A 12,299-nucleotide genomic window follows, 5' to 3' on the forward strand; every position below is an offset into this window, starting at 1 on the left:
TGGTTTTAAAATAATATTCCACTCCATGAAGTAAAGAAGAAAAAACTAAATTACTTACGTGAAACATTCTTTTTCTACTCGGAAAAATTTTCAATTTTCTTCAAACCGAGATACACTTGTTGAAAATATTTCGGCAAATACCTTTTGATTTTGACTATTGTGTAGTTTAATGGATAAATTAGTTGACATAATTCGACTTTGAAAACGGTGAACTTTTGCTAAAAATCCCTTTTTATTTACAACTAGCCGCCTAAGGCGGCCAGCTGTCCGCCACGCTAAAGGTTTTCACAAATAAAGTTTTTTAAAACATAACAGGAAATCTGAGGATAAATGGACAATTAAAGTGTTCCTGTCCTGCAATTTTGTCTTCATATCCAGTTCTGCTGCAGATGTGTTAAAGCTCTTGAGGATGTTTGAAGATGTAACTTTGCCATGGTAACCTTAGGCCTATGGTAACCTAACCTATAATATAACTATGGAGACTTGTTTTTTTTTAAGAAAAAGGCCTCAGAAATTGTAAAAGCATACAAAAGTTGCTTTCGAAATCATCATTGGCCAATAGCTGAAAATTAAAACGCAGTTAATAACATATTTAAGAAACAGCAATAAAATAAAACTTGTGTCAGTCAGCATACAGATAGTATATAATTCTTCCTATTCTTGTAAAACTTCTTCATAAACAATATTTTTAGTTTTTCCATTTAGTGCCAATAAATATAAGTTTTTTTCATCACCAACTCTTGAGCAGCCAACATAAAGCTGTCCATGTGAAAAACAAGGCTTCTGCTTGTCAAGACCAACGACTTTTAAAGATTGTCCCTGAGATTTATTTATACTCATCGCAAAACTAAGTCGAACAGGAAACTGAAGTCGTTTAAACTGAAACGGAATGTCTGAAGTTATGATGGGGATGCGAGGAATAAGCACACTATTTCCTGTTGAATGTCCTGTTATAATCATAGCTTCAATAACATTAGGCATCAATTTTTTCACAATCAATCTTGTTCCATTACACAATGCAGGTGGATCCAAATTTCGTAAAAGCATAATTGGTGCTCCAATTTTCGATTCTAATTTATCTGCAGGCACTCCAGGTGGTTCCAATGAGTTCAAAAATTCTGTCGGATAGTTGACAACTTGATCTATTTCCATGACAGCGTCGATAGACTTGTAAATTTCCAGAGCACCAGGTAATTTCTTTAAAAGTTTGTTATTTATCACGTTAACAATATCATTTGTTGGAGAAAGGATAGTTCTCTCACATAGCCATTGAGGGTTGCAGTAATTTTCATGAATATTAGGAAAAACCATTTCTTTCAGTTCGTCGGTTGTGGCAACACGATTTTCAATATTTTCCACATCTATAAGCCCTTCTTCATCGCCACTAATATCACCATTTCCAAGTCTTAGAAGATTGTTGGCAAATTCCTGTGCAAAGACTTGTCCTGTTAAATGAACTCGCATATTTGTTTTCAGCCACAGTCTTTGAACATTTGTCCAAATGTAAGATGACTTTACGCATGCATGTATTTCATCTGCCTTTGTCCGACGTTGTATTACAGGAAGTGTTTGTCGAAAATCACCAGATAAAACTAAAGTTACACCTCCCATACACTTGTTGTTTTTTAAAAGATCTTGCATAGTGATATCCAGGTCTTCTAAAGCAACTTTATGTGACATAGTGCACTCATCCCAAACTATTAGTTTACATCTTCTAAGAACATCAGCTTTGTGTGAGCTTCTGGAAATATTGCAGGTAGGATGCTCGACGATTGATAAGTTTAAAGGTAATTTAAACACTGAATGAGTTGTTCGTCCACCAGACAAAAGAGTTACAGCAATACCAGAGGATGCAACAGCAAGTACAATCTTATTTCTTTGTCTCAGTTTTGCTAAAATCAGATTTATGAGATAAGTTTTTCCAGTTCCACCAGTTGCATCCACAAAAAATATTCCACCGACGTTATTAAACACAGCAAATAAGATTTTCTCCAAAGCTTCTTTCTGGTCTTGAACCAGATTTGGCTCATTCGAATCAATGTATGATGTTATTTCATCTGTATTGTAATTTGTTGCCCTCAAAATTTCTCTGTTTAAGTCAATGGTATCTGTTTGTTGTGGCAAAGGAAGTCCATAAGTTTTTAAACCAGAACCACCCAATTCTTTGACCTTGTTTTCAAGAAGATTTAATGCCTGATTGAAGATGGCATCATCATAATTTAAATCCATATCAGTACTTCTAATCGTGGCTTGGTGCAAAACATCTTCAGCCATATTTTCTTTTTGTAAATTCCACAATTCCAGAGGGTTTGCAATAGAATATGCTTACAACATAATTGCAAATAAATTACGCAGCATTTCAGGTGATCGAACAACAGCAGCTTCTTCTAACGTGCTTTTCCAATGCGAGTCATCTTCAAGAAGTCCTCTTACCTGGCAAGCCTGCTTAAATGTTTCGCATTTTATTTCTCCAAAAGTCTTTAAGTCATTGAAAGATGTAGGTCCGTGCACCTCATGAAGCAGAAGTCGAAGATGAAAACATTCGGAATCGTTAGGATGAATAGTGTAGACGCGACCAAGTGCATCACTTGATTTAATTCCTGGGTCTTCAGATACTATCTGACCAGATTTCCGCCGAACCCACTTTTTGCTGCTTGCAGACCATGTATAAGTACTTCGGCAACTGATTATGCAACAAAGTGCGATCAAAATCATCGTTTTGACATAAGCTAAAAAAAGAAGTAAGTGTTGTGGCTGGTGGAGCTTGAGCTCTTTCCCGTGCATTTTCTGATGTGAAGTAAACTCGCTGGCCATTCTCTAAGTGTACACTTAAATGAACAGCTGTAGGATGCATTTCATGTATAGGGAAACCCAAAATACGCCAAACTGCTTCATTGCTACTGATGTATCGTCCTATTTCATAATGCTGTACTTCATCATGCATACTTTCGTTGTTGGCAATGTTAAACACAGCCATATCAGATCCTTTGTTTACATATTTGCCAACATATTTTACAGATTTTATCGAATTACAAAATTCCACATTAATATGGGCATTAAAAGTTTTGACAACAATGGACAAAAAGGAACTACCCATCTATTATCAATAACAATATCAGAACTCCGTTCTTTATTAACTGCCGTATAACCACCATCCTCTGGACTCTGTCGACGATACAGGGCATATCCATCTTCCCCTGTTTGTGTTTCTTTCAAAAAATTTCGAGGGTACCTCTTTGTACATTTTCCATATTTCATGCAAGGAGACTGTTGATTTAGGATCCCACAAGGGCCATGTATCATTTGTGTCTTAATAACATCATGCAAAACTGGATCAATTTCTGGATCTGGTATTTCTGAACTTATTACATTATCTATGCTATGAACATGGATTTTTTTCATGCAGCCAAATTAAGATATGAGCATGTGGGAGACCACGTTTTTGCCACTTTATTGTGTACATAAAACATTGAACAGAGCCAAATACTTTTCCTTTGTTGATGAGAATAATAAGAGCTTTTAGTATAAGATATAAAACTCTTGCTAGCAAATCATGTCGATCGTGACTTCTCTGCCTAGGCATTAATTCATTGGTAACCTCCTGCCACTGGGGATTACAGGTGAATGTAATAGACAAATCAGGCTTCCCGTAATTTCTAACATATGTCATCGCATCTTAAGTTCGTTCATGCATGTAGCGTGGACCACCAGTAAATGTAAAAGGTATAATTACCATTTTACCAATATCATGAACACTCCCGTCTTTGCTTAGGGCATCCTTGAGATGAACATAGTCTTCAACATGTAGTTTCTTCTGGTTCAAGCGTACAAACCTCAGTCACTCAGATTCAATTTTTGCGAACATGTCCACAATAAATTGATTAAAAAGTCCCTTGCATCTTAAAATAATATTGAAATTTGCTGCTCGTAACATAATTCGATAGGCATAAAAATCCATGGCTGAAATTTTCTTAGAAGTCGGGAAGCCAGTAGTTGGGTTTACTTGCCTTAGTTCAAAATTGTAGCCGTCTTCACCTTGCCAGAACATCAAAGGATACTGCAATGCACCATATGCTCGGTGTGTTTCTGCAATTTTTTTAATTTCATTACTTTTTAATTCCAATACTATTCTCTGCTACTCACACCTGCCATATCTCTGCTCATCACCTGCAAGAATAACTGCCACCTCCGATGTATTTGGAGCATTAAATCGTCTTTCATGCTGACCGACAGGTGTTTTATCTGCCTGAATTATAACTTTCAATTCAGGATTCATTTTCTCCATGGCCAACATAAAACTTCTCACGTAATTATTGTGTTCATGCAACATATCTTGCAAACTTGAAACTAATGCTTGTTTTGCTAGCAAAACATTCCTGCAACGTTGTTCGGATTGCTTTTCCTGATCACCTACAAAGTATAATTGAAGAAATTTTGGCTTATCATTTATTTGCGGTTGTAGACTTCCTATTCTGTGGTACACTTGTCCCTGAACTTTGAAAGTAGGCATAAATCCTCGTTCCCGAATTTCACTCCCAGATCCAAATGATGTCATCTGAAAGCATGAATTATATCTTCTGATGTTACTTTGAAAATGTACTGTTTCAATTGAAGAATCTGTTAACAATGCCAGTAGAGGTTCAGGAGGTGTTTGAAGTTCACAGAGCTTAATTTTTCCATTGCTACAACACATACTTGGTGTTTCACCTTTCCATTTTATTGCCTGGCAAAAAATGCATTCTGTTGCCATTCCACCAATTTTTATCAATGGATCTGATGCATAACATAAAGATGGGTTGTACATAAATGCAGGGTTTTCCTTGTCTTGCCACCATTGCAGTCGAGCTTGGGATGTTGAAGTACGATTTTCTTCTAGCCTTCGTCGACGTTCCTGGGATGTTTCTCGAGTCCTTGCATTTCTGGTTGAGACACGACTATTTTCTAATCTTCTTCCGCGTTCTTCAGATGTTTCTTGGGTCCTCCTTCTTCTTTGAGAATCTCTTAATATCTTTTTCTTTGACAAAATACAAAGTTTTTTGGAAGGCGGTTCTGCCATGTCAGTAATCGGGTTTTTAAGAAGTCAACGAATACTTTAGAACAACAATTCGCGATCGCAACGCTCAAGTATACCCTCTAGCAGGAGCCTGTAAATATCAGACATTAATTTATCACGTTTTCATTCAGTTCCATCAGAATCACTGGCAGAGTCGGTCGCCATTTTCTTTGCAAGAAATAAGAAGCAAAATTTCCCTAAGGAAAAAGCCGAAAAACTTGAAAAAACTCTCCAGAACATTGTTAAATCTTTCAGAAACAGAACACGCCAAACATTTGAAGAAAATTCGTCAATAATTTTCAACTTCTATTATCAACAAACTTGCAACTGATAACTTCCGATTTCGCTATCGCATACTGTTATAGATGTGTGTTTTAAGGTAAAATGCATTTCTTCTGTCTTCAATTCATTACAAATTAAACTGAAGTCAACATTGCTTTCGTCATTCCAATAAATAAATGTGAATTTAGAACGTCAAGAACAGCAATTGTTATAGAACGGTATATATTTCTGTATCTATATAATTCGGAAAACAACAATAAAGAATCATCCAAATTACTTGAAATAGTGTCATTTGTGCTGATGATTAATAAATTTTTTTATCGTTTTCTTGGTAAGTATTTTTTAGTTTTGAAAGAATAGATAATTTCAACTAGAATTCAGCTGTTCTGTTTTTAAGCTACATATTCAAATTCATATCAAAATCTTACAATTATAAAATTTTGATGTGTGGTATGTTATCTAAAAGTAATAAAGGGATAATCTATGTACATATCATTTGAAAATAAAACTTTTAAACGAAGAACATTTCATTTGGAATTCTGCGGATTTATAAAGAAGGTAAGTGTCATGATTTTAATAATAAAAAATTAGCTTGTAATTTTTTTTTTCTTATTTGATAATAGTTCTCTACAGAATGCTTTTTTACATCTGATTAAGAACTATAAGAATGAAAAGAGAAACAATATGGAAGTCTTTTATTTCAATATGAGGAATTTTAAAAATCGTTTTTTTTATCCTAAGAATTCTTTATTTTACTATTTTTAGTTCATAATTTTTTGATAAAAATTGTTGCTAAAATAATTGTTTTAAAGAATTAAATGGTATAAAATTATGTGCTAATGTATACTTCTTGCATATTCTAATGCTTGAAGTAATATGATTCGGTACTTGCATAATAACGCCACCGCAATTACAGATTTGGCTGTTTTTAAGTGCCACCAATCTACACCAAAATTGCAACAAATCATAAAATAAAACACTTTATTTAAAATCAAAGTAGTTTATCGGATTTCGGTGGACAATGGGCAAAATATTTCGCTCCTGAAAAAATAAAATTGCATCTTGTTCTATTTTTGGCAAATCCCAAACACGCATTTTCATAGCACTAAAAAATGGTAACAAAAATCGAAGAACAAATCATTTTGGAATTCTTCTGATTTATAAAGCAGGTAAGTGTTAATTTTTATAAAATAAAAAAATTTTACTTTTAAGTATTTTTTTCTTATCTGATTTAAATGATAGTTTTCTATAGAATGGTTTTCTGCGTCCGATTATGAATCAAAAAAGAAAAAACATGAACGTTGTTTATTTTAATGTAAGGAATTTTTAGAATTGGGTTTTTCATTTTTGCTTTGTATCGTGAGCATTTTTTACTTTACGTTTTTTAGTTTCTAAATAATGATTTTTATTGAAACTTGAAATTTTTTAATAAAAATTGGTGTCAAAAAACCTTTTTTACTAAATTAAATTTCATAAAATTATGAGGCTTATGTATACTTTTTGTTCATTTTAATTTTTGAACTAATATGATTCTTAAAACTATGGAATGTAAAGTTTAAATAGGCCTTTCATGTTATATCATTAAATTTAGTAAAACTATTTTTCGGGCATTAGGTTTTAACTCTTATAAGAATATACATATTTTTTTCTGTTTGTGTGCAAATATTTTTCCGATGTGTTTTGGATGTTCCTTCTCTAAAAAAAAAGAGATACCATTTTGTTTTCGTTTGCATAAGAAAAGATATTAAACATTTTTATTTTTTTAAAATTTAATTAGCCACGATGAAAAAGGAACGTTGCAATGCTACACGCTACATTAAAGACGTCTCTAGAGTAAATGAATGACAGTTCATATTGAAATCGCAGGTATTAGTCTCATACAACTACGCCCCCTATAGTTCGTTGCGATCGCGAATTACTATGAAAGCAAATCATGAAACTTCAATATTAAAATCTAAGTGCTTACCTGCAAACTGAAACTTTCTGAAAATAACTAATTACATTTAATAAAAACTGTTAAAATAAAGAATAGAAAAACCAAAGAGATCCAAGGTAAGTGTGATCGTTCCTTCAAAAACAATTAAATTCCTATTTTATATATTATATAGCTACAACGCTTAAGAAAAAAAAACTAAAATGCTAAATACATGAAAAGAACACGAAAACGAATTAATTTTTATGGTATCAATTTCTATTTCTATATAATTTTTTATGGTATCAATTTCTATTTCTATATAATTTTTTATGGTATCAATTTCTATTTCTATATAATTTTTTATGGTATCAATTTCTATTTCTATATAATTTTTTATGGTATCAATTTATATTTCTATATTCGCGATCGCAACGAACTATAGGGGGCGTTGTTGTATGAGACGCTTACCTGCGATTTCCATATGAACCGTCATTCAGTTACTCTGGAGACGTCGTTAATGTAGCGTGTAGCATTGCAACGTTTCTTCTTTAATGTGGCTTATTAAATTTAAAAAAGAAAAATGCTTGATCTTCTTTCTTGTACAACCGAAAACAAAATGGTATCTCTTTTTATTAGAGAAGGAATATCCAAAACACATCGGAAAAATATTTGTACATTAACAGAAAAAAATATGTGTATTCTTATAAGAGTTAAAACCTAATGCCCGAGAAATAGTATTACTAAATTTAATGATATAACATGAAAGGCCCATTTATACTTTACATTCTATAGTTTTAAGAATCATATTAGTTCAAAAATTAAAATGAACAAAAAGTATACATAAGCCTCATAATTTTATGAAATTTAATTTTGTAAACAACGTTTTTTGACAACAATTTTTATCAAAAAATTTCAAGTTTCAATAAAAATCATTATTTAGAAACTAAGAAACGTAAAATAAAGAATGCTGACGAAACAAAAACAAAAAAAAAACAAAAACAATTCTTTTTTTTCGCCATTTTTAGTGCTACGAGTGCTTTGGGATTTTAGTGCTTTGGGATTTGCCAAAAACAAAACAAGATGCAATTTTATTTTTTCAGGAGGGAAATATTTTACCGAAAAAACGAAAATGTACCAATTCCCACAACATAAAACTTTATCTTGGCAAACGTACGTTTTAGAAATGTTATTTCATTTGGAATCTTATTCATCAGAGTTCATATGGCGATATGATTGTTTTGAATCTATGCTAAACTCTATATCGGCTCATTTTCCACCGAAATCCAATTAACTATTTTGATTTTAAATAAAGTGTTTTATTTTATGAACTGTCGCAAAAATTTTAAGTGTAGATTGGCGGCACTTAAAAACCGCCAAATCTGTAGCGGCGGTGGCGTTTATACGTCGTAAGTACCGAATTTTTATTCCATACTTTTCTGAATCATATTATTTCAAACATTGGAATATACAAGAAGTATACATAAACACATAATGTTATACCATTTAATTTTTAAAAAGTATTTTGAGAACAATTTTTATCAAAAAATTATAAACTAAAAAACGGAAAATAAAGAATTCTTAGGATAAAAAAAACGATTTTAAGAATTATTAACATTGAAATAAAAACTTTCATATTGTTTCTTTTTTTATTATTCTTATAGTTCTTAATCAGACGTAAAAAACCATTCTGTAGAGAACCATCATCAAATGAAAAAAAAATATTTACAAGCAAATTTTTTATTGTAAAAATCATTGCACTTACCTGATTTATGATTCCCGGAGAATTCCAAAATGATAAGTTCCTTGTTTGAAAACTTTATTCTCAAATAATAGATACATAGTTTATACCTTCATTACTTTTAGATAACATACTACACAGCAAAATTTTATAATTGATATGAATTTGAATATGTAGCTAAAAACAGAATAGCTGAATTCTAGTTGAACTTATTCTTTCAAAATTAAAAAAAACTTACCAAGAAAACGATTTAAATTAATTAAGAATCAGCACAAATGGCACTATTTCAAGTAACTTGGATAATTTTTTATTGTTGTTTTCCGAATTATATGGATACAGAAATATATACTATTCTATAACGAAGAAGAATATGCTATAACTATTACAATTCTGTATGTTCTGAATTCATATTTATTCACTGGAATGACGAAAGCAATGTTGACTTCACTTTAATTCGTAATGAATTGAAGACAGAAGAAATGCATTTTACCTTAATACACACATCTGTAACAGTATCCGAAATCGGAAGTCATCAGTTGCAAGTTTGTTGATAATAGAAATTAAAAATAATTGAGGAATTTTTCTTCAAATGTTTGGCGTGTTCTGTTCCTGAAAGATTTACTAATATTCTGGAGATTTTTTTCAAGTTCTTCGGCCTTTTCCTTAGGGAAATTTTGTTTCTTATTTGCTGCTAAAAAATGGCGTCTGATTCAGTCAATGACTTTGATGGAACTAAATGAAAACGTGATAAATTAATGTCCGATATTTACAGGCTCCCGCTAGACGGCGTACTCGAGCGTTGCGATCACGAATCGCTACAAAAATTATCGTCTTCGCTTAAGAAAAAAAATAGAGCATGGGAAGAAGAAGAAAAACGTATGATAACAATTGAGTATAATATGAAAAAAGCACAACTACTTCCACTTACTAGGAATAACATTTACCTTTTAGTTTAATTAATAAACTGAGTTTTAAATATGCTTACTAAATTCATAAACTTCGGTAAAACAACAATATAAATTATTTCCAAAGGAACTAGACTAATACAATTCCAACCTGCCGAGTAGCGACTTATAACAAGACACTTGGTCTGATGCTTTTACTTGTTGCTAGAAATCAGGTTCGCAGAAAATGCTGTTTACTAGTTAAATTTAGTAGGAATAACACGATCTGTGACGTACGCTATAGTATACCCAATTATGAACAGCGACAAATATATCAAAGCGAAGCGTTCTTTTCACGTATCGAATATGTTGCCACATTTTTGATACAAAAGTTAAACTTTTCTCCACTTTGATAAATGTAAACTAATGCGAACCTTACAATTAAATTATTAATTCCTTTCGTATATCATTGGTTTAAGTTGTCGAAAATTAATATTTCAATTGTAAGGTTCGCATTAGTATACATTTATAAGAGTGGAGAAAAGTATATGCATTTTGTAATAGTTCTTTGAATATGGCTCTTTGAAGACGAAAAAGCATAGATTTTCTTACAAAATGACTGATAACTAAAAAACTAATCCAAATTTTTGAAAAAGAAAAAAAATGCTTCTTCATTATGTCAAAACACAATTATGTGCCGAGTTTCGTGCCTGGGCGAGGCTTCTAGGGTGATATATTGTGATTACAGACAGACAGACAAACAGACACATACACAGCCACGTTTATTATTATGTATAGATTTTATATTTAAATAAATTCTTTTAATTTTAGCAGTTCATAAAGCTTCGATTTCTAATGTGGGGTTAAAAAAGTTATTTTTAAAATGATGGGACGTAATGTTAACGACCTAAAATGTTGTTCCATGTTGATGAAATGTTTATTGAAATCGAAAATTATGAAATACGCAGTGTTCAACAGAAACTGGGTGTCCTAAATTTGCCTCACGGGTTTTAAAAAGTTACGACTGGAAAACAGTTAGGATTTAAAAAATAACTCTTGCAACAAATTCATGTGACAGGATATAAATATTTTTTTCCAGAGTTTCTATTAAAAATTCAAATATATTCTGACAGATGGCGCTGTAGAAAATAAATTGGATTGCTTTTCGAAATCCCTTACTTAAGGAATGAAAATATTTTCGAAATTTTTGTTGTAATAAAAATACAAATGTAGCAAACTCAGCGGAAGGAACAGTAATGGAACTTTCAGAATTTCATTATAAGTTCATGTCTGGTTTATTTTATGTAATTACAGTCGTTGAACAACCGACAAAGTTTTGAGTTTACCCCCCCCCCATGTTCAACTCCGAAGCTTTGTAATTTGAAACCCCACCCAGAAGACAAGGGAACTCCCAGATCAAGCATTTGGACAAACTAGCCTTCATAGAGGAATTTCGATAAAACTGAACCCATTTGCGGTACATGGAGAGGAAAACTTTTAAAATTTCCCACTTTTAACTCGACTTCAAGGGGGCTCTAACCCATGATCCATCTAAAACTAAGGATATTTGATGTTAGAGCTATGGTCAATGCGAACCAGCAGTAGAATTCTTCTTAACCAGCCATCGCCGGGATTTGAGCCTCAGTTACCTCATTGAAAGGTGCACGCTTTATCCTGAGACACCGCAGGTCATTCATAATTTATTATAATTATAATACATTTAGTTTTTAATTTAATTTCAAAAAATTCGAAGTTAGCAATTTAAGGTAATGGTGTTCAGTTTTGAATTGAATCAGTACCTTGGCTTAATTAAATAAAAATGATAAAGCCTAAAAAAGTTTTCACAGGTATGGATTTTAAATATCTTATTTCAAGAACATTTAAATTTAATGTAGAATTTAGAAATTTCTAAAATCTTTATAACTTATTCTTCACAATGATATTATAATTTATAGTAGCTAAAAGGACTAATTGAAACTAAAAGAGCATATTTTGAGTTTGAACAACAATTTCGTATAAATTAATTACATTAAAGAACATTCGATGAGTTTAAATGTAAATTTTTGTCACGTTAGATGGGAAAACGAAAATTGCATACAATAATCAATAATTTACCATGAAATATGGTTTTATACTATATGATAAACTTGATAAATGTGGTAAAATTTAGTATATTTATCACGATATCTTGGAGCATGGCATAAAATCCGTTTTTTCGGTTTAATTTGCTTCTCGGTTTTAAATTTTTCACCAAATGCGTGGTAATGCGAAATATAATTTTGAAAACCAGAATTTTCGATAAAACATTGCGTGTGAAAGAAAAAATTGTCAAATAAATTATTTAAATACCGTGCATTTTGGTTTTATTAACTAGAATTATGGTTTTCTTTTTTACCAGAAATGTCCCTACCATATTTTTTTTTCTCT

This window comes from Parasteatoda tepidariorum, chromosome 8 (genome assembly GCF_982258835.1).
Source record: "Parasteatoda tepidariorum strain Cologne lab strain chromosome 8, Ptep-v5.0, whole genome shotgun sequence".
NCBI lineage: Eukaryota > Metazoa > Arthropoda > Arachnida > Araneae > Theridiidae > Parasteatoda > Parasteatoda tepidariorum.